Source organism: Zosterops lateralis (genome assembly GCF_965231275.1).
Source record: "Zosterops lateralis genome assembly, chromosome: 3".
Classification (NCBI taxonomy): domain Eukaryota; kingdom Metazoa; phylum Chordata; class Aves; order Passeriformes; family Zosteropidae; genus Zosterops; species Zosterops lateralis.
In genome coordinates, this window is record NC_139764.1 from 60,689,551 (window position 1) to 60,711,603 (window position 22,053).

Genomic DNA, 22,053 nt, shown 5'->3' on the forward strand with positions numbered 1-22,053 from the left:
AGGGGTGGCCAGAGTATGCTGACCATTCCTTTGAAGGTTTCTGAAGATATTTCCCTCTTATAGAATGATAACCAAGTCTTCTGGAATGTGAGATATATCAAAACAGTGAAAGAAATATTCTGGAATATTTCCTATCTATTGCAAATATTTGCTTTCAGGGGAAAAAGGTTTACTGATCTAATTGTTTTGATATGCAAAATGGTCAGGTCTTTCCAATGCCCAATTTAGAGTCGATTTTTCAGGTGAAAACATCTCAGCACAAGCAGAAAATTATGTCTTCTATCCTGGTACCTAAAACACTGAAAACAAGTTATGAGAGGTGGGAGAGAGATAAAGAGAGAGTGAGAGAGTGGAATTTACTTAATCTACTTTAGACACCTTCAAAATAGATGCCTCCGTGCAAACTAGTGTCTCCCTTTATAATGAGACCTGGGTTTGGTCAGAAATTGGGTGTCTCTGGGGTGCAATTAGCTTGTCATAATTGTGCCTCTGTGTCATTATGTTTGCCTTAGGATCCATGTCCACTCTTCAAAAGTGATGTGGAACTGAGACTCCAGTGTTAATGTTCAATATGTAGTTACATACCTGAAACCTGGATTTATTTCAAGTCCTCTATTAACCTAGTTCATACACAGACATTTCTGGATTCTGAAATCTTTCTCATTTTCCACCAGGTAGAGAAAGATTCACACTTTAATTTTGCTTTGTCTTCATCAATTAGAGAAAGTGTGCAAATAATTAATTCACATGGAGACACCCTCTAAACAAACAGGTAAACACAAACTAGGCATTTAAGGTCTAAAATTTCTCCTTCAAACCTCTATAGAAAAATAATTACCTTTCAGGAACACTTTACTGAAGCCAATATTACTCCAAAAAAGGAACCAATGAAAGAGAAAGATTTTGTCAAATCTTCAGCTTTGTGAACATTTTTCAGCCAGAATGCTTTAAAAGATGCAATTCTATGAGTTGAAAAAATTCAGCTTTGTCCTACCCCTCACAAAACCAGAATATACTGTCTGTTGAAATACAGCATAAAGTAGCCTATTCCATCACTGGGGAGAAGTAGAACTTGTGGAGGCAGAGCTGGGAAGGCAGCCATGCTGTTGCCTCTGTGGCATTTTTCCCATCTATGTAGGAGCACCTTTAAGAGGGCTGCCTGTGTCCTGTGCTGGGAAAAGAGATCACACCAGTGCAAAGACAGTTCAAAATAAATGTACTACACAGTCCTGCAGAAAGTGTCTCCTTTGCTAATGCTTGCCTACTTCTTCAGTCATGAAGAAAGTAAGTGACAAAACATATTACACCCCTTATTTTATTGCCTTTGCAAGTGATATTTTTCTGTTTGGTAAAAATGTGTGTTTTGTTTATTTTTAAATTCCTCTGCCAGGCTGACATCATGCTCTACACATTATGAGAAAAAAATACTGCAGGGATTTTTCTTTTTTTCTTACTTTCCAGAGAATGTAGTGTTGCAACTACTGGCAAGTTGCATAGACAAACAGTGAAGGGATGATACCACATTTAACCCCTCATTGGACTGTTTATCTCCACAAACCAGAATTATTCTTTATTCTTAAGAGATACTGCTTGTCAAAGGTACCAGGCAGCCACCAATGTGACCTCCATTTGAAATATCAGCTCCTAGAATACCATCTTTTCAGGTGTATGCTATGAAACCCCCATGTTTCTCCAGTTCAGCCTCACAGAATAAATAAAATTTGAAGTCTTTAGCTCATAATTAATTCTCTTACTCAACTACTCCCTTCATTTACTCTGGCCTCTCCCTCTATTCCAGGTACTTTCTCCTGACCCTGGCTTCCTGCAGTCCTGTCTTGCTTTTTATCTTGCCTCTCAGTGTGCCTTTCCAGCTCTTCTTTAATTCCAAAATTTGGCACTAAAGTTAGTATGTTGGGCAGTGCTTCCTCATTTTAATGTGGATTTGAAAACAGTGACTTTTACTCCAAATGGCTTTTGTTCATACAAAGGAAGGAATACATACATGTGAAGGAATGAGGAATGAAAGACTTCTTTTATTTTCTCAGTAATTTGTAGTAATGTAGTAGTCTCTGATCACAACAAATTTGTCTTTGGGTTGGTCCTTGTGGCTTACTCAGAAAGGGAAATATTTTCCATTTAGATGTTGGCATTCGCCCTGTTGGATTACCTGGACCAACCCATATTCTGCTGGGACTATTACAAATATAATAAAGTCCTTAGGAGTCTGTGCTGTACCTCATGAGAGCTCAATTTAAGGTGGTTTTTCTTTCATGATGCACCAAAGTGTAAATAAAAAAGAAATCCCCAAACCACTTAAAAGGAAAAAGTGGTAGGGACAGGGCCAGTAACCAAAACATCTCAGACTTGATCTCATTCTACATTGTTGGGATGTTGTCCTGGTTCTTGCCAGGACAGGATTAACTTTTGCAGTAGCCAGGAGGACTTCATGGCCAGGACTTGGAGGTTATTCTATACCACATCATGTAATTTTCCAGGAATGGGGGAGTGGGTCCCTTCTGGTGGAGTAAGCCTAATCAGGTAGTGCTGCTTCATTCTGTTACTCATATTGTAGCTATTATGGTTTGTTTTTCTTGTTCCATTGCGGTTCCCAGTAAATTGTTCTTATCTCAACCTGTGATCTTCACCTTTTCTGCCTCAAATTCTCCACATGGGGAGGCAGCAGTGAGAGATCAGCACATGGTTTGGAATGCTTCAGTGGGAATACTAAATTGGGGAGTACCAAATTGGGGAATACCATTCCTAAACCACGATAGATCTTTCCAATGTTGAGAAAACAGGAAGCAAAATACCTGAGGGTTCTATAAAATTTTGATAGTATACCTTCTCTACCCTGCCGACTCCGATACCAATTGTCCTCTACTGTTTTTCAGAAAAGTAACTGCAATAGATACAGACCAAGGGAGAAAAAAATTTGCTCCTCCTAGTTTCGATGTCTCCATTTATCCTTTTAAGGAAGGCTTTACAAAGAAACTTGCTAGGTTGGAACAAGAATCCAGTCCTTGCCATCAGCTCCACAGTCAGTGAGGCTCTGCACAGCCCCAAGAGGCTGGAGTGGGAACCTCTAATGACCTGGCTGTGGACCCTGATCAAAAGACATTTACCTTTTATTTCATGTGACATCAAGTTAATGCAACATTTTAGAGGTGGTGTTGAACCAAAACACTGTCTTTGAGCCCCATTTGACAATACAAAGAGTCAGAGCCTAAAGTCAGAGTTAAGCTCTGAAATTTATGGTCGTTTTTTATTGGTGTGCTGGAGTGAAAAAAAATCCCAGCTCACTGAGTGTTGGAGGAGAGTTATCTCCCAGATCAAGACCTTGACTCTGCATCTTGCATGTAGCTTAAAGTTTGCTTGTTCACTTCCCATGAGAATCATCTTGGCTCTGTCTGTATTGGTAAATTAAAGGTGCTTGGAATAGTTCTCTGGCACTGAGCCCAACCCACATGAGAGAGCTTGTGTCCACATCATTAACTGCTCTTGCCCTCCAGAACAGGATGACTGCATCCCAAACTGTCTGTTTGAAATGATCCTTGGCCCACTGTGGGGGTGCTTGCACAGCCCACCCTTGGAAAAGCGCCTGGATAACCCCACCTACTAAGACAAGTGTGTGGCTGTAAACAGCATGTCTGGATCAAATACACAAAGCCACCCCAAAACTCATAGTGTTAAAGAGGTAGATGACCTTAAGCCAGAGTAAATAGCAATGAAGGAATTACATTAACTTTTGAAACAAAGGAATAAGCTTGAAAGGAAATATAAAAGAAATATCTCAATTTATAAAGGATGTGTAGATCATGATGTAAAAACACTAGTAGTCAAAACCTGATGTGTCCATTGCAGAGATACCCTGCAGCAGCACCCTGACCTCTGACAGGCACAGCAGAGCTGGCTCGCCATGGAGAACAGGCAGGAGAACAGTCAGGAGAACAGGCAGGAGGCAAAGGAGCCCCCCCACAGTGATGAACCCCCACCTGTGGGGGTATCAGTGGGCTGCAGGGAGCAGCAGGGGTAAAGTGGACACCTGGAGATCCCCCTGACTGAGTGTGTGTGTGTTTGCATGTGCACATGAGTTTAAAGTTTCTTGGGATTAGGTCTGGAAGAGTGTTGAGAAGTTTGTAGGTATTTATTAACATGTTAGAAATGTGATTCATCTGTTCTGTTATTGATATTTTTCTCATGAGAGGGCCAGCATCCTATCTGCAACATGTATTTCAGCTGCTCCTTTGGAGGTGTTCTCCCTCTAAGTGCCAGGAAAAAAGCAGTGTCTGTAAAGTAACATAAGAACTGGTACAAATATAAGAAAACCTGGATCACCCCTTTTTTAAGTGAAATGCAGCAAATGTTGTGGAAAACAACACATCATCAGCTGGTGAGCAGTTTGCAAGAATTATGTGCAATAATCTTTATGACTTCACCAGATTTTTAATCCCTCTTTATTAACATACATTATTATGTACATTAAAATTTTGAGTGTGGATCTTGGTATGATGGTAGCTAGAAGGTCACATCTATATCTCCACAAGATTTTGTAATCAGTCCCTGCACAGTCTGTGCGTGGGAATTCAACCTGACAGTGGTGACATATGCGCATCTACCCGCAGTATTACTACTGGTAAGAGCAATTTTCATGCAAGTTACTCATGGGGAGAGACAGCTCACTTTGCTTTGACACATAATTCAGTGTTCAGTGAAGTGATGGTAGAAAAGAAATCTATTGACTCTGCTAATGAGGGAGGAGGCAGCATCTTGGAAAGCCCCAGAAGAAGATAAGGTACCCCGGGTGTTTGGGCAGACAGGCAGTCTTTTCCCTTAGAGATCCTTCAAAATATTTTCTCTCCACGGGGTTGGCAGTGGTGCTCAACGAACTGCCTGAAACTCAGTATGGGTTTGTTGCAGGCCAACTGGATCTCAGCTGGTAAATCCTTTGGGACTGATCTAACACCTAGTAAAGAAATTGGAAATTATCCCATTTGTTCCACTGAGTTTCACAGGGTTTTTTATACATCTGCTGGTCTCCCTTTCTTCTCTCTTGAGATTAATATAGATTGCACAAGAGGAGTAAATATTTAAATACAAACATTCTCACATGAAGACTTTTTTTGTTGGTTTTTTTTTGGGGGGGGATTTTTTTTTGTTTGTTTTTGAAGTGGGGCAAAGACAGCAAGGTGCCTTTTCAGACTACATCAGTGTCAGTTGTTCACTCTTCACCCTCATCTATGGAATACAGAAATCTCCAGACAAGCTCTGAAGGAAATATTTGGACTAATAAAGGACTAGTATTTGTGGTTGATTTAATTGCATATGATTTAGAATAACAGTCATAAAGTGTAGAACAACAGTCATAAAGTGTAGCATTATTTTAAATCTGGATATTCTCAGCAGGGACTCAATGCAGTCTGGGAAAACCAGGTAGAATAAAAAAACATACCTTGAATATACTTTATTGCTCTTCTATGGCATGTAAGACTTCAGTGAGATTTGTCTGTTGTGCAGGGAGAAAAAAAAATAGGTTCTCAACATTTTGACATATTAACTAATGTTAAAAACATTAGTGCTGAGGTGAAATCACTCCACATGTTATCAGTGATTTTATTGTTAGGTCTGTTCTGGTCTGTAGCCTGACCTAAATTCTTTCTACTCACTCGGTTTATAAATTTAAGACTAGCTCCACAAGTGAACTTAGGCATGACTTCACCTAACTTGCTGTCTGCATCCAGATCCTTGAAATAGCTCCTTGCCTATTTGCCACTGAGGAGTACAGCACCCATTAAAATTATCAAGGTTTAGGCTCCTAAATAGGTTTCTAAAGCACACATTTAGGTACCATTGGTGAGCCTGCTGTAGCTTGCAGAGAAGGAGGGCAAGTCAGATGATATGGCTTGATGGTAAAGTGGCAGCAGCTAATTCTTGAAGTGATAGCCTCCAAAAAAATAGTTAATAAATGTTTTGGACTTTATCTGGAAAGGATTTGGACACTTCATCACGTGGCAAATATGTCAGCTGGTATTCAGAACCAGCCACTAACCGAGCGGGGACACGCCTACACCATTCATTTGGGAATGCTGGCATCTCCCTTATTCAGCAGGCTAGACACTCATCTTTAGCCTGTGTGGGACTGAATTCAATAACCCAAGTCTTCTTTTTTAAACCAATGTATCAAAATCACCTCATTTAGCAATATGTGGTTGTCTCACTCTTTTTGTTTAAATTATGACCAGCAGTGTTGGCACTCAGATTTCATGTTATACATCAGTCTACACAACAGTGTATTCTCTGGACTATTCCTGTATTTTACCAAATGACCATATACTGAAAAATTCACCAGAAGTCTGGACCGCAGTGACCATGATTGATCATAAACACATGATGCAATGGGTGAACAGCTGGTTCATGGGTTGGGCACAGAGAGTTACAGTGAATGTGGTGACATCAGGCTGGCCACTGGTCACTCGTGGGGTTCCACAGGGCCTTGTGCCCTTCAACATCTTCAGAAATGATCTGGAAGCATAACTTGAAGGGATACTAAGCAAGTTTGCAAGATGATACAAAATGGGGAGGGGATGTTTTCTTCCTGGAAGGCAGAGGGGCCCTGCAGAGAGACCTTGACAAATTAGAGAGATGGGCAACCACATAAGAAATGAAGATTAACAAGTGCAAGTGATGAATTCTGTATCTGGGATGGAGTAACCTGGGTTGTGTGTACAGACTGTGGAATGAAGGGCTGCAGGGAAACACTGTGGAAAGGGACCTGGGAGTCTTGGTCAATGGCAAGTTGAACATGAGTCAGCAGTGCCCTGGCAGCCAGGAGGGTCAACCCTGTCCTGGGGAGTATCAGGCACAGCGTGGCCAGACAGACAAGGGAGGGGATTGTCCTCCCTTATATGAAAAAGATATTAAACTATTAGAGAGCATCCAAAGATGGTGAAGGATCTGGAGGGGAAGATGTGTGAGGAGTGGCTGAGGAACTTGGTCTGTTCAGCCTGGAGAAGAGGAGACTGAGGGGAGATCTCACGGCAATCTACAATTCCTTCACAAGGAGAAGTGTGACCAGTGGCAGGACTCAAGGAAATGGCATGAAGCTGAATTAGATTGGATGTCAGGAAAAGGCTTTCCACCTAGAAGGTGGTTGAGCACTGGTCCAAGCTCCCCAGGGAAGTGGTCACTGCACCAAACCTGACAGAGTTCAAGAAGCAGTTGGACAACTTGCCTCTCTGGACCCTGATTCTCATATTCTTACTTGTCACAGCAGTTCAGCTGTAGCAATAAGGCTGTACTGCCTTAAAAATGGGATATGCATTCTGTGTGTTCCATCTCAGAAAGCACTGGAGAGACTAGAGTCCAGGTTTCCCCTTTATGGGTGAGTAGTGCAACAAGTAAACTCATAAGTGAAAGGTGTCTTTTCCTGTTTCTTTTTGAGAAGAAGATTGGGAAGTGATGACTTGCTTTCATGAAATAAAGTCATCTATTGCTGAAATGAACACCAAGGCTTTGGAGAAGGGTACATGCCTGAACTTGACTTTAGGCAGCACTTACACTTTTTGGATTCTTTTTCTTCCTCTAGATTTTACAATCTTTTATGAACTAGTTTGGAGTCTTGTATGCATAAACTGACATTACTGGGATTATACACCTATCTTCAAGTCCTAGTTTGGGACTTACATATCTTGCCTTAAATTTCACAGGAAGGTATGCGTAAAAGCCAGGAGTTGAATATGAACTCTACATGTCCTGCAGTTATCTAAAAGTGACCTGTTTTGGCTTCCTCCTCAGCTCTACAAGAATATTTATTAAAATTTAAAATTCTATATTATTGACTTTCCTGGATTTCTGGGTTTGAGGGTTGGATGCGCAGTAAGCATTTGCGAGCATTTATCCATCCTTTACTTTCAGAAAAATAGCTGACTGTAGGTGCCTGGAAAACTTTATTTGATTTGACTGCAGAGATCTATCTCCTAGATATTTGGCTTGGCAAAGTTTAGCAAGCACTGTTATCGTCATCTCCAGCTTAGAACCAGAGGTCCCCTGAAGACCTTGGAAAGTTGTATGGTACAATCCCATCAACACAGGACTTTTTCTCCCTCCTCCCCCAGCTCATGATTCTCCTTCTAGGAGTTCAGCTGCCTATGATCCTAGGCTTAGTTTTGATACAGCCCAGCTGTGCAACCTTAGCTCAAACTTTAAGGAAAATACTGAGTTATGAGAAAGAGTTGTGAGAAAGTACGTAGACTAGAATCAGCCAAATTATAACCTAGAATTGAAGGCAGAGGTAAGGTCAGTGGCATGGGTAAAAAATGAAAGATTCAAGGAGAAAAACACTGACAAGGAAAGTTACAAAGTCTCACTGGAAAAGACAGTGAACTGGAAGATGGCACCTCAGTGGCACCAAGGACTAGCCTGCTCCCAGAAGCAGAAGCAAAAGCTGGTACTTTTCACGTGAAGGATGCTGGCTTGGCGAGCAATGTCCTGATGCTTAGCCTCATACCTAATGCTAATGCTTTCCACCTCACTTCCTAGTTATCTCTTTTGTGCCCTATCCAACACATAACTGTCTTGTGGGGTTTTTTGTTGGTTATACCGTATTTTGTGAGTCTGTGCCTTCATACATGGTAAAAGTTACCTGAATAAAGAGAGTTAGGGGACAGAAAAATAACTTGTAAAAACATGACTCTGTACTGCTGTACCTTAACACAGAGTAATACAGTATTGTACAGGGTACAGTTAAATCATTAGAGATATTTTTATATTGCATGTTTCCTTCCCAGGAACTATCACATTTAAGATGTGCTAGTTTTAGTGGATTAGAAATTTACAGCTGCCTGACTGGAGACACATACCAGTCTAACCTTGTAATACAACGAATGGGAAATATCCCAGAGGAATTCAGTGCTTGAAAAGAAAAATATCAAGACCAACGCAGCTCTCCCTATGCCAACTTACCAAAGGAAAGAGGTTATCAAGATACGTTCTCACTTTACTTTTGCTAGCACAAGTAGTGGAGAACAGAAGGCTAAGAAACAACACTGGTAGTACAGTGTGATTGTAAATACCCACAACATTGGCATTAAAAATATCTCTTGCCATGTTTAAACATCACATTTACACTTCCATGTTGCTGTATGTAGAAGACTGATGGTAGCTAAAGTTAGCATGAGATGGCTCAGGTCTTCTCAGGTTTGGGCACACAAAACCTCCTTTTACTACAAGATAAAAATTCTGATATATCAAGAATTGTTGGCAGAAGAACAGTAAAGTTTTCAAATTTAGGAGTGTCTGAAATTAGGAATCAAAAGTTTTTTCATTACTGTGAAATCTTATTTCATTTTGCTGTAGTGGTTAACAAGCGAAACAAGGCAACTTTAGTAGCCTGAATGTTGAAAAAGGCAACTTGTGATTATTGGCATGGATAAACTTGTCAAAATGTTCCCTCTCTTGATGTAGTGTCAGCAGCTTTTGGATCTTTGTTAATATTCTGCCTTTCTCAGCTGTTTATTCCTGTATTTATTCGATAGTACTTCCTTTGAGTGTAACTCTGCTTATCTAAAGTAGAAAATGGTGAAGTAGAACACTCTGGAAACTGCATATTAATGTATCATGCCTTTTATTTATAAACTCCAGGCTTCTTCAGATTTTTCTTTTATTCCTGTATAAATGTGAACTTTTCAACTTGGATAGTCTCGTAAAGCATTAAAAAAAGTACAAAAATTGCCAGTAGAAACATATATCTTAAAGTAATTCATATTTTGGCATGTAAAGTTCTCAGTTATTTTATAATGGTTACTTTATATTGTTCCCTTTATTAGATTTCTTTCTTCTTTTTTTTGTACATTCAACTGATTATGTCCATGGAAACTAGCCCTAATTGTAGCTTTACAGGCAGGCCATGTTTTCCATCATTGGCACATACTGATGTAAATCACTGGGGAGTAGCACAGGACAGAGCTGCTGTTTTCTGTTATGCTGCAAATCAGAACAAGATTGCTATTTCTGATTAATCATTTTTGCAAGTGGCCTACCAATTCCCTGACAGATTATCATGTAATAAATAAAAACATCACCAAAGATATTAGGCTCAGCACTGATCAAAAAAAGGATGATCTTTCCAGGTAGATGTTTCTAAGTTTGCACTTACTAAAATGGCCTTCCCAACCTAAGTTCATTTTAGCCATAAAAAGCCTAAGTGTTCTTCCTGTAGGTATGCAGATGTACATATCATCTCTTTCTTCACCCTTGATACAGGATGGAGCCTGAAACGCTATCCAGGCTGCTGCAGGGATGCACAGACCATACCAGTGGTGCAAGAATGCCTCCAATCTCTGCTTTGCTAAATGGCTCTGTGATGGCCGTAGGACTTGGGAAAGCTGGGACACTACTAAACAAGGAGGGAGACTTGGAAAAAGTCTTTTTTTGCCATCAAGATACCACTGAGATTTCCACAGTTATGAGGAAACTCAGCAGCAGAAACTCAGCAGAGGGTCAGCAGCGACCAAAGTCTGGGGAGCACTTACTTTGCACTGCTGGGGTGCTAAGGCAGACATGTACCTGCATGAGTCTGTCACTCCAGCTTGGGGCAGAGAAAGGACTCTGAGTGAGCTGCTCCTCTCCTGGACCACAGAGACCTGCCACTTCCCCCTGCTTTGGGCCAGGGAAAGTGAGACAGAATTCTTGCTTGGGAGCTGGCACTCTCTCCCCAGCTGCTGCCGTGCTTGATGGGAGGATGGGAGAGATTTCATCCATCAGTGCTGCCCAACAACAGGCTCTTGGTGTGCTGGGGATGGTGAGGAGTTGGCAGTCTGCCTCAGCAAGACCTTGAAAACACCACAGAGGCAACAATGCTGGGCAGATACCGAGGTCAAATTTCTAACTGGTGCTTCTCCTTTGCAATTTAGGCCTCTTTTGGCTCCTGCTTGGGCTAATCACTATCCATTTCTTTAAAATTTCTTAGGGGCCATCCCAGCCCTTTTGGATCACTGTACCATGAGAATTTCAGATAGCACACTGATGAGTTTGCTCTACCCCAGCAGATAGGAGAACCTTTGTCAATAGGGCTTTGATCTCTGGCCTTTTTCAAACCACTATCTTTGGGCACAGGTTTTTGGAGGGCTAAATTCAAATTTAAAGCTCCTGTTGTGAAATTCTCCATTGTATCTTCCTGTATGTTCTTCATAATAGGGAAAAAAGATACAATTGTAATTATCACTGTTGCCTCTTTTGTGTTAATCCAACATGGACTTGTCTTTGGCTGAAGGTTTTGGTGACTTTAGGAAAACTTGGTTTAAAACACCTGAGAGTTAAAAATTATTTTTTTTCACTTTCAGCCTCTGAGAATTTGAGTCTGCTCTATGTATTCTACAAAACCTCATGAATTACAAGTACTAAAACATACAAAGGTGTATTAATATGTGTTTGCATTCATGATTTTTTTTTCATTCCCTAACACTGGATGGTGATAAGCTGACAAGAAAGCTAGAAATATAATGTCACAACAGAAGCACTGGAGTTTAGCTGTTAGAATCTACGAGCTCAGGCACATATGCTCTCCCAACAACACTGCTCGTTCAATCACATTCTAGCAGCCTCCCATCAGGAAGCGCTGATTTGTTTAACTCTATTAAGCTTAGATAAGAAAGGTAAATAATATGTCACCCAATATAAGACAACCACTCCAAAATAAGTTTGACATTGGCCAACAATCACTCTAACATTTTTGTGGTTTTAGCAGCTTTGGAGGCTGTTGAATGGCACAATGGGGAAAAAAAAGAGAGCCGGAGAACGAACGCCCAGCTTGTTGCTTTAGCCTATTTGAGATGAATTATTAGGAAGGACAGCCAACACTCAGCCTAAATGCTAACAGATGTGGCACCAAATGTGCCATTTAGACACTGGTGGTTTGCTGTGGAGCGATAGGAAGTGGCCACAGTGGGTGGCAATGGGAGTCGGTGTCCGGCCGGTGAGTGGGGGGGCCTGAGGGGGCACAGCCCCAGATTCCAGGACAAATCCCAACCATTAGAGAGGCTGACACTGCAGCTAAATACATGGTTCAATTCTGATTTCTGCCAGGAAACATCTTGTTATTGGGCGTTGTCTTTACAACCATGAGCATGAGGCAGGAGAAAGGACTCTGGTCTATCTGGGGGCATGTGCAGCTCTAAAACTGCTCTGTTGTGTAGGAGCTATACAGACCAGCTACCAAAGCTACAAGGCCTGAACAGAGAGGTCTCCCTCAGCTCATCAAACTCACTCAGGTTGTGATGAAGAAATAACTTTACCATTGCTATGTTTAGAAAGAGTTTTCACAAAGTCATTAATAGCTTTTGGTGTAAGATGGGGCTGGTATCCATTCAGATCCATTCTGTGTGATGCGACAAAAACAGACTGGTTGCTTCACCTTGCAGACATCTGCCAGTTGTTTTCCAACAGAACTGTTTTGCAGCTTCTTGGCATGTAAATTACAGTGGCATAGCTCTGTGTTGAAACTTAACAAAGTTGTAGTAAACTGGTTGAATGCCTTGTGGTGTTCAAAGATTCAGTGAGATGGACAAAAAGGTTTTCAACACAAAAAGTAATATTGCACAGTGATGTGGGAGGTCAGTTGAGGAGCACCAAAAACAATAGCAAAGACCCACACAGGGAGATGCAATTAGCTTGTGAGCAGACTAAAAGCCAAAGTTTGCCCAGAAAAAGCCATCACTGGACATTCAATGAATGAAGGCATTTTTATCACAAGCTGGTTTCATAAATGAGCGGAAGATGATCTGTTGGCCAAGATATACTGCATCACCTCCCACCTTCCTGATTCACAAAGAGTAAGAAAAAGTGTCAGCCAGAAATTTTTCCAGAACCATGCTCAGGGGACTCATCTTCCTGTGTGCAAAGAATGCAAGTGATTTCTGCCACTAATCATCAATGGTTTTGGTTTTTTAATGAACAACTCAGCTTGATACAACAAAAAATGTCACTGAAGAAAAGATTGTCATGAGTTCCTCCCAATTTCAGCCCTTTTTTAGGTTTGACTATATCCTGCTCTGTGCTCTTCCTGGTACAGGAATAATTTAAATTGTTAAATAATATGTTTCTAAAAGTCTGCTCTTTATCCACTGTCTTCTCACCTTCATTTATGGGGACTGAAAAAAAGAGATCATTGCATGTTTTTTGCCTTTTTCTGGTTGAACTGGCCAAATCCATGCTCCCAGAGTCAAACTGGGTTAACCAGGTTAATCACTGGAAGTTGGATTTCTTATCCATCACTCTTGTTTCTTGCCTGCCAGAGGAGACAGGACGGTACTATAGTCAAAAGGCTCCTTAAGCCATAGCAGGACCATTTTAAAATTATTTCTTCCAGCTTGATAAACTTCATAGCTCTTAGGAAAGGAAGCTGTGCAGTATCTTGTCTGGGGAAGTGGAAGACCATTCACCAGCAGCAATCTGTAGATGTAAGTTTGATGGACATCTGTCAGGAATGACACAGGCAATGCTACCTCTGCATTTAGGGTGACCTGGTGACCTTCGGCAGTTCTGCAGTTCTGCCCACCCAGTGGATGATCAGGGCCTGCCTCATCCCTCAGTGTACAGGCTACATGCCACTATGACTATATCTCACTGGTCTGATCCTTCATATATGTGGAGGTGAGATTGTGAGCTTTTTATTTTATGGAAATCTTAACAGCACTGAACAGCAGGATTTTGGCTCCTTCCTACAGTGTTTCAGCTTTTGCTGAAGAGACCACAAGAATTGGAAAGGTAGCCTCTATTTCAAGTTTGAGTTTAAACTGCTCTGAAACTGATTATTGTAGGCAGGAATATCATTCTCAGTACGTTCAAGAAACTGCTAGCATTTTAAAAATATTTTTAATGTAAGGAACACAAATAAATGACTCATAGACTTGAATGCACTGTAAGCCACTCCTATAGGTGCATCCTATCCAGGTCAATCTGGCAAATATGTAGAGAGCCATTAACAGACCAAACTTAATCATAGGGCAAAATACAGCTGCAAATTCCATCTTTACAGGGACAAAACCATCAGATTTAACACCTTGTCTTTAAGTAGCAATAAAGACACCAGGGTCCAAAAGCTATCTCCCAAATCTGTTACAGGGTTCCCTGCTCTTGATATTGCTGTGTTCACCAAATCAGCTGGATTTTAAGGATGCTTGCCCTTTCTTTAGGTCATAGTTTTTTCCCATGAGCCAGCCAGATGTGAATATGAGTCTCAGTGACTACAGAAAACAAAAAATGCCTTTCTGGCTCACCACCCAAGCCTGGATTTATCCAGGCATGTGCAGAAGAGCTGGCAGGGATGGGGAGAACTGTAAAAACCTCACCTTAGGAGTCCTGCCTGGGTAGAAAGCAGATATTGTTTGATATGTCTAATCTCAGCCATTTGCACAGGCTTTTCCAACCAGTCTTTGGGGATTTTGGATTTCTTATTTAGATCTTTTGCTGTCTTTGCTCAAATTTCCTTAAGCAATCTAGAATATGTTGGTTATTTTATTACATGCATTACCTGTAGTTTTAAAATGCTGGCAAACCACTTTCTGGAAAGATCACAATAGAATGTTCTTTAGAATTACAAATGAGTTGCACTGGGATGAGCTTCACATTTGTTTTATCTCACTTCACTCCCTCACTCTGTGAAGTTGATAGAGAGAAACTTGAGTTGCAAAGCTGGGTCTAGACAATGTCTCTGCAACTCAGCTAGTTGGACTCTGTGCTTTTGCCTCAGTTTTTGAACAGTTGATATAAACCAGTAGACATCCACTGATTTCAAAACTTCTGCTGTTGAATTATGCCAGCTGAACTCTGTCCCACTTTGCATCTCGCCATCCCTCACCACAGCAGGCAGTGAGTGCAGAAAGCACAAACTGCTCCATTGTAGCCACCCCCTAAAATGGGCCAGATTCTAAGGTGAATCATGTGAATACAGGAAATGTTTTTAGAACAGGAATTCATTTGAGAGATGGAAATCATTCAGTGAAAAGGATGGGTGCACAGAAAAAACTTCTCTCTGTTCAGTAGCAAGGTTCTTGTGAGCACATCTCAATCTAGCAGCCAGGGTTATGACATTCCATAAAAGCTGCCTAAATGTTTTTGACTTCTGCTCAACATTGTTACATTAAGGCTTTTGAAAAAGTAAAGATATCTTTTAGTTCTTATTTCCAAATGATACAGAAGAGACAATTACATTTTCTGACAAAGAGTGATTTGAAGAGTTTAAATCACTACAGTCACACACTCAGCAAGGATTCCCTGTTACTGGAAAATATCTCCTGCATTTTAGTTTTTTACACTTCTGAACAATTGATTGATTAAATGTCTTTTTCTTTTCTTTTTCCAGTATGAACTGAGTAACAAACAGTACAGATTCATCATGGAAGCACAGTTTAACTTTACTACACACAACAGTAATAAACCTTTAAGACTGTGTACTAGCAGTAGATACAGAAACACATATCTTGACTGAAGACTTTTGACGCTGTGCTATGCACTGAGCAAATGGGTAGGAAAGCATAGTCTGGATAGTCTGTGGAAGATGCTGAGATAAATTTTCCAAGAGACTCATAATTTTTTACATTTCCATGGGAAGAATGAATAAAGAAAGGTTGCAATTGGACTATGTTCTGGCTAGATGCCATTCAGTACTGTTGTAAGTAAGCTGGATGGCTGATAAAGCTGAGTTATTATATTTTTAGAAGAAATAATAATTAGAAAGAACATACATCTCCTGGAGGCAGGAATAAAACAAAATAGAGTAACTAGAGAAATGTTCTAATGCAGTAATTATTAAAGAATTACAGTAACGCTACATGAAGTCAATGAACAGAAATACCAGTTTCTACACTTTGTTGGAAAAACATGTTCATGGTGGGGAGAAATGGACTAGACAGCAGATCTACAAGAAAAAAAAAAATAAAAGAAGAATTGGGAGATGAACGTGCTTGCTGAAAATTGTGAATGTCACCCTGAGGGGTATAAACTTGCATAAGAGCCCTGGAGTCATGTCATATGATCCTTCAATTCCATTCAGGTTTGAAAGACCCTTGCTGGACTCCAGCCTACAGTTGTACTCTAAGGAGGATATGGACCTACAGGAGAGGGTTCAGAAAGCAGCAGCTTAAATCTCCTGAAAGGAACTGGTCTTTTTTACTACCCAAATGGAAGAAGGTACTTTCAAAATAAATATTCATGTCAAGGACATTAAGTGCTGGGAGGTTCCAGAGCCTCTTTAACTTGAGGCCTTCAGAGAGATAACTGCTAGAGTGAAATATACAATTTGCATAGTTTGTTTCTGAAATTAAGTAGAAAAGTAGAATCTTCTGAGATCTCTTGAAGAGGACCTTGATATTTTACATGGTTCTTGTGATTAACCCAGGACTTATAGAAGTTCATCACTTCCAGAAACAATCAACAAAGGTAGTTGCACTTAGAAAGTTTGTGAAGATTTTACAAACCCATCCAACAGAACCTGGAGTTTAAAGGTGTGTATTTGCTGTTCAGGACACGTCAAGAAACTTAGGTTGTATGTGACTGGAGGGAGACACTGAGGGGAGTGCTCACAAAAGGGATTCTTTGCAGTCACCAGCTCAACAACACTCGTCAGGACCATTAGAAGAATTGGGCTATCCTTCTATTTTGTGTGCTGTGCGTTTTTTTAAACTTGTTAACCCTGAATAAAATACAACAACATGCTTGACTGGAAAAATAGTATTTATTTGAAGATATTAAGAAATGGAAAATCCACTGCTTCTTTTGTAATTTTCTTTAATGGTTTAACATTCCCTTCCCTTGGGAAGGGGAAAAACCCAACCTATTCCAAACCAAACCAAATCAAACCAAACTGAAACAACCAAATAACACCTCCCTTCCCCCCTGTCTGCTCTATTTCCAGTCTGAATTTTTGTGGATTTAATTTTCAGCTCTTCTTTATTTTTTCAACAGATTAAAAAGCACTTGGGTGACTTTTCTTTCTTTTAATTTTCTTCCTTTTTTTTTTTTTTTTCCAAAATAAAACTGGATAAAACTTTCTCTTCATCTCCTTGAGAAGTAAAATCCCAGTCTTTCTGGTGCCTCTTTTTTTTTTTTTTTTTTTTTTTTTTTTTTTTTTTTTTTTTTTTTGTATTCTCTCCAAGTTCCTGACACCCTCTAAAAACTACAGTTACCAGAAGTGGATATGATGCTGTACTATCTTTCTGCCAGTGCTGAATACAAAAGTTAATTTACCTCTAAACTCCTACTCACTGATCTGTTTATTCAGCTATGAACTGCAGAAAGATGAAATGACCTCTTGCATCATGGATCTGGTTCCCTGCTATTTGAATTGCCCAACCATTTATAAGAACTAGAACTGCTGCACTGGGTCCAGCCAAAAGTCCATGAAGGTTACTACCACTTCTCTGCCAGTAGCAAGTCATAGAAACTTAAGGAAAACCAGAACAAGTTTACAGTGATCTTTTTCCCAGTATATTTCACAGTTTTCATCAGTTTGCAATTTAATGACCTCTTAAATAAAAAGCTGCACCTTTGCGCTTAATACTCCTTGATAGACTTTTTTCCCATTAATTTATGTAATCTGACACTTTCTAGTCCTTGTGAAAAATAGTGAATAATCCTTCACTGTTCTTCTTCTCTATAATGTTAATGATATTTTTTTCTTTATCATGTATCCCTTTACATTTCTCTAAGACAGATACTGTTAATCCAGCTCACTCTATAGAAGTCAATGCCTAATTTTGCGCATTGCTGTAATTTCTGACACATTTTTGTCATTTTACATTTTTATTTTAGAAATGGGGACAAAAAACTGTACATAAAATTCAAGATGCAAGTTCTATTTTTAATTTGTTTGTCCTGGTAAGAGAGCTCTGCAAAAGGACTCAGCATCAACACTCAGTTACCTAAATTAGTTATTTAAACAGACTGGCCAGATTTCCAGGACTATTGAGTACCCACTGCCTTCCACTGAGGTAGTGGAAACTGTGGTTTTTGCTCTTCTGAATATCTGAACCCTGCTGTGGACATTGAGCACATTGGAACTAACCTTTATAATACAAATATATCTTGGAAAAAGCCTGTTTGCCCAAACAGCAATAGAATGAAAAAAAAAAAAAATTCCTCTAACTCTCACATTTTTTAATGCTGAGGTTAAATATGCAATCATGGGCAGGCAGGAAGAGAGTGTGCAAACTCTCTGCAATTGTATCATTTCATCATTTTTATGAGCAGTGGGGATTATTTTTTTGCAAAGATCACTATGCATTATAAAAACATCTGATTTTTGAAACACATTTCCTGGCATCTTAGATTTCAGCAATATTTCTTCTTCTTGTATTTTAACTTTTTTTTAGAGTTTGTGCTTTTTCTTCCCCTTACTCCCCCAAGCCCCCCTTCCCCACAGTTTCTTGGAGAAAATATGACTAATTATATCTAACTTAGGTTACACTTACATTGCCCTATGGAAAAAAGTGTTTATCTTTTACAACAGCAGTGGGAATGTTGAACTGCTTTACTAGTCTGATGTATTCCCTTGAAACAGATAGGGGGAAAGTTTTAGTTCTTTTTAACAGAAGGCTTTTTATTGGTGCAACCCTTATTCTTTGCCACGGATTGTAACTTCACTGAAAGGCCCAAGTGGAAAAAAATAAGGAACAAATAATGGAGCAAAATTCATGAATTTGAGTACACCTGTCTCTTGTACTGAAAAAGTCCCATGAAAAAGTAGTACTATTGTTCTCCTCTATGAACCTGTTCCCTTTCATAAGCATTGCACAATTTTTTTCTCCACATAATTAAAATAGGAGAGTTAGCATCCTGGGAATTTGTATGCTTCATTTACTAGCACCTGGTGTACCTCTTTCTCTCTCTTACTTTGTTTGCCAGCAAACATACGGAGTAGATTGTATAGCACAGAAAAGACAGGAAAGACCACAGGACTGCTTCTTTTTGGAAAAACATGGCAGTGTGGTTTCACTGCATTAGAAAATGCAGTAAAATTCAGTAACACAGTAAATGAAGAGTAGGACTCCCTTTTGTCCTTCATGGAAATCCTTCAAACATGAAATAAACATTTGGTGATTGAAGTAGTTGGAAATATTGACCCTCTTTTGCCTACAAATGTAACTAGGGACCTGCATTGCAAGGATTTCAGATCCTGACACAGTAAAGGTTGGTGGAGTTTGCTGACAGATTTTGGACTAATAAATACCAAGTCACTTTGATGAGTGCTACCTGAGTTTTCTTGCACCAAGAAAATTCTTCACCCCTAGGAGGACTAATGAAAGATTGTCACCATTTCCAAGACTGCAGACTCTGCCTTCTTTAGCTTCTGGAGTCAAAATCATTCTTGCCAATGTTAGCAGTGCTCTGTTGGCCAAAGGGATTTCACCAAAAAGAATCTGCCTCAAACTTTTGCTAGTTAAATTATGCCTATGCCAGAATCTGTTAGCAGAAGCAGAGCATTGCACAGAGCTAACTGAAGATGTTTCTCGTCTAATTGCATTTTAATGCCTACAGCCCTGAAAAGGTAAAGTTTATATTATGTGATGGACATGTTAAAATTGTACTTTGTGCCCGGTACAGTAAGATATTTGTCTGAATAAAGGTTCTGCTTTAATAAACAGTCATCTAACTCTGAGAGGTGTGCTTTGAATTTCCCTTCATAAGCAATAATGTTCACATGTAAGAGAATTTTTCTATTAGGACACAAGACACGGTGTCATAGGTGCTGCCTAGAAAAATGAATGCTGTCTTGGGAATCTAGAGACACGAGTTATGGCCTCAGCCATGATTTTGTGTTGCTCATAAAACCTGGAGAAGTGATCCTACTGCCTTATTTTTATTTAAAAAGGATAATTGCTGACCTCTAGACATGGAAATCGGTATCCATTCTAATGTTCCCCTTTTCACGCTCTTCGCACTTGCCCTCTCCTTTAGCTCCATCAATGCTGGAGATGTTTGTGGTCTCAGATCTAACAGGATTTGCCTGGCATTACCTCAGAGCAAGCTAATGCCATGTGTCCTTTTCATCCTACACATGCTGTGACTTTGCTTGCATCCTTGGCCAACTACTCCAAAATCTAGCATTGCAAGTACTGTAGAACAGTATTGTGGCTGTATGTTAGGCAGGATCTTTGGTATAGAAGATGTCTGAATACCAGCTCTCAAAGCAAGTGCCGAAGATACTTTTGGGGAAAACCTGTATGCAAGAGCTGGCAGCTGCTCCCTCCAAAGCTCCTGGCATAGCTCCTGGGATCCCAGTTGATCCTTAGTGGCCAGAAGCCTGCTGGGACCAGATGAGGGCAGGGGAGGGATCCCTGGGCCTTGGATCATCCCCAGGTAAAGACATGACTGGTTACAATTTTGTGAAACCTTGAGAAAAGTGAGAGTTGGCACTAAGAAATTGTTGGGAAAAGCAAACAAGATTCACACATCCTCAAATAGGCTGAACTAGGGCAGTTACATATGGGTGCATCTGCAACCCTCAGGTCTTTGTTATGCTGGGGGAGAAGAGAGGGTGAAAATTGTCTCCCTGTGGATTTGCCTTACAAACTCTCAATGCTCTTCTCACCCTAGATACTGCTGAGTGGGATGGGAGGAGATGAGATGAGATGGAGATGAAGCAGAAAAACAGTATCCTACTTACATGAAGTTCAATATTGTGTTGATTAAGAAAAAAATTTTGGATTCAGAGTTTCATTTTACCTGAGTCCCAAGAGACCAGTTTTTTGTTATATCTCACTTACTGTCCCTTTCCCAAAGTAATATCAAAATCCTCCTGCACGATCTAAATGAAGCTAAACTGAAAAAATCTGCAGAAGATGCAGACTGAGAAGCAGACCTAAATCATTAATCAAAACTAGAGGATATAATGTTTTTCTTGCTGTGTTGGCACTTTGCAACTTGCCTCCTGGTGTGAACTTTTTAACTGCTATAGCAAACCTATAATGCTTTTTCTTTCCAATATATTTTAGTTACAATATTAATTTTTTTGTGAAGAAAAAAAAAAAAGAACTAAACTACACACCGACAAAATAACCCAAACAACAAAGCCCTCAAATAAACTAAACCGAGTAAGAAAACAAAACAAAACAAAACAAAACAAAACAAACAAAAAAAAAGCCACAAAAAACATACAAAACAAAAATCCCGTGAGGTAATTGATATCCCTAAATATTGAACCTTACTGATGTCAAAGGAAATTTTACCCTGGCCCTCATCAATGCTGCAAATCCACTCTGATCCTTCTGTAGCCGAGGGAAATGAGGCTTGGGCTCACACTGAAGCAGTTGCATGGCTGTGATGCTGCAACAACATTGTCATGGCCCGCTGGCCCTCGGCAAGGGGTGATGCCTGAGCAAGCGCCACATTGCAGTTGTCCAGGAAGTCATTGCACCATGGAAGCTGTGTCAGTGCAGAGGCGTACACACACAGTGTTAGTGTAGAGGCACAGAATTACAGTATATATAAAAGCTTCCCAATCATTTTGAGGCCCCTGGGATGAATATGCCACTAAATCTGGGTGAAATCTGGAGCTCACCTGCTGTTGATCTCAGAACTGGATATTTCTCACAGCAAACACCTCAGCAGGTCCTGGCTATGATTGGAATGGCCTCTTGTTCCTGTGAGCAGAGATAGTTCTATTGTTTCATGCAATATAAATGTCACTTTTATGTGGCTTCACAGTCTAACTTTGCATAGCACAAATAAATGGGCTTATGGCACCTTATGTGAATTTAGTGCAGTGCACTTTACATTCAGTGTTGCAAAACAGCCTGGCTGGGCTGTGACCTTTTGCTTTTGTCAACCTCCTGACTCAAGGAGAAATGGAAACAAACTCACAGATTACTTAGTAATGAATAATACTCCAGATGTTTTTAACCCCGTCTTCTGTTGGACATCAACAGAGGCAGTAGATGCGTGCAGCCACAATATATCTTTACTCTGAAAGAAAAAGCTGGCTCTTGTTCAAAAAAGAAAAAAAAAAACACAGTCACATGAATGACTTTACTAAAAGAAGCTCATGAAATATACCTCCTTCAA

The 22,053-nt window shown here is 40.0% G+C and overlaps 1 long non-coding RNA gene across 3 annotated transcripts in view; it reads right to left on the minus strand.

Annotated features, from left to right (window-relative positions):
• The window catches only part of LOC310907383, a 91,432-nt gene that overhangs the window by 64,858 nt on the left and 4,521 nt on the right, over nt 1-22,053 (minus strand). Inside the window, exons 4-7 of one of the 3 annotated variants that reach the window (XR_014589615.1) lie at nt 21,853-21,954; nt 21,551-21,632; nt 5,450-5,503; nt 4,518-4,963 (exon numbers count right to left, since the gene is read on the minus strand). This is a non-coding gene — a long non-coding RNA (uncharacterized lncRNA). Of the gene's footprint in view, nt 1-4,517; nt 4,964-5,449; nt 5,504-21,550; nt 21,633-21,852; nt 21,955-22,053 lie in introns of those variants that run through there. The other 2 variants (XR_014589614.1, XR_014589613.1) reach the window with 2 other exon arrangements.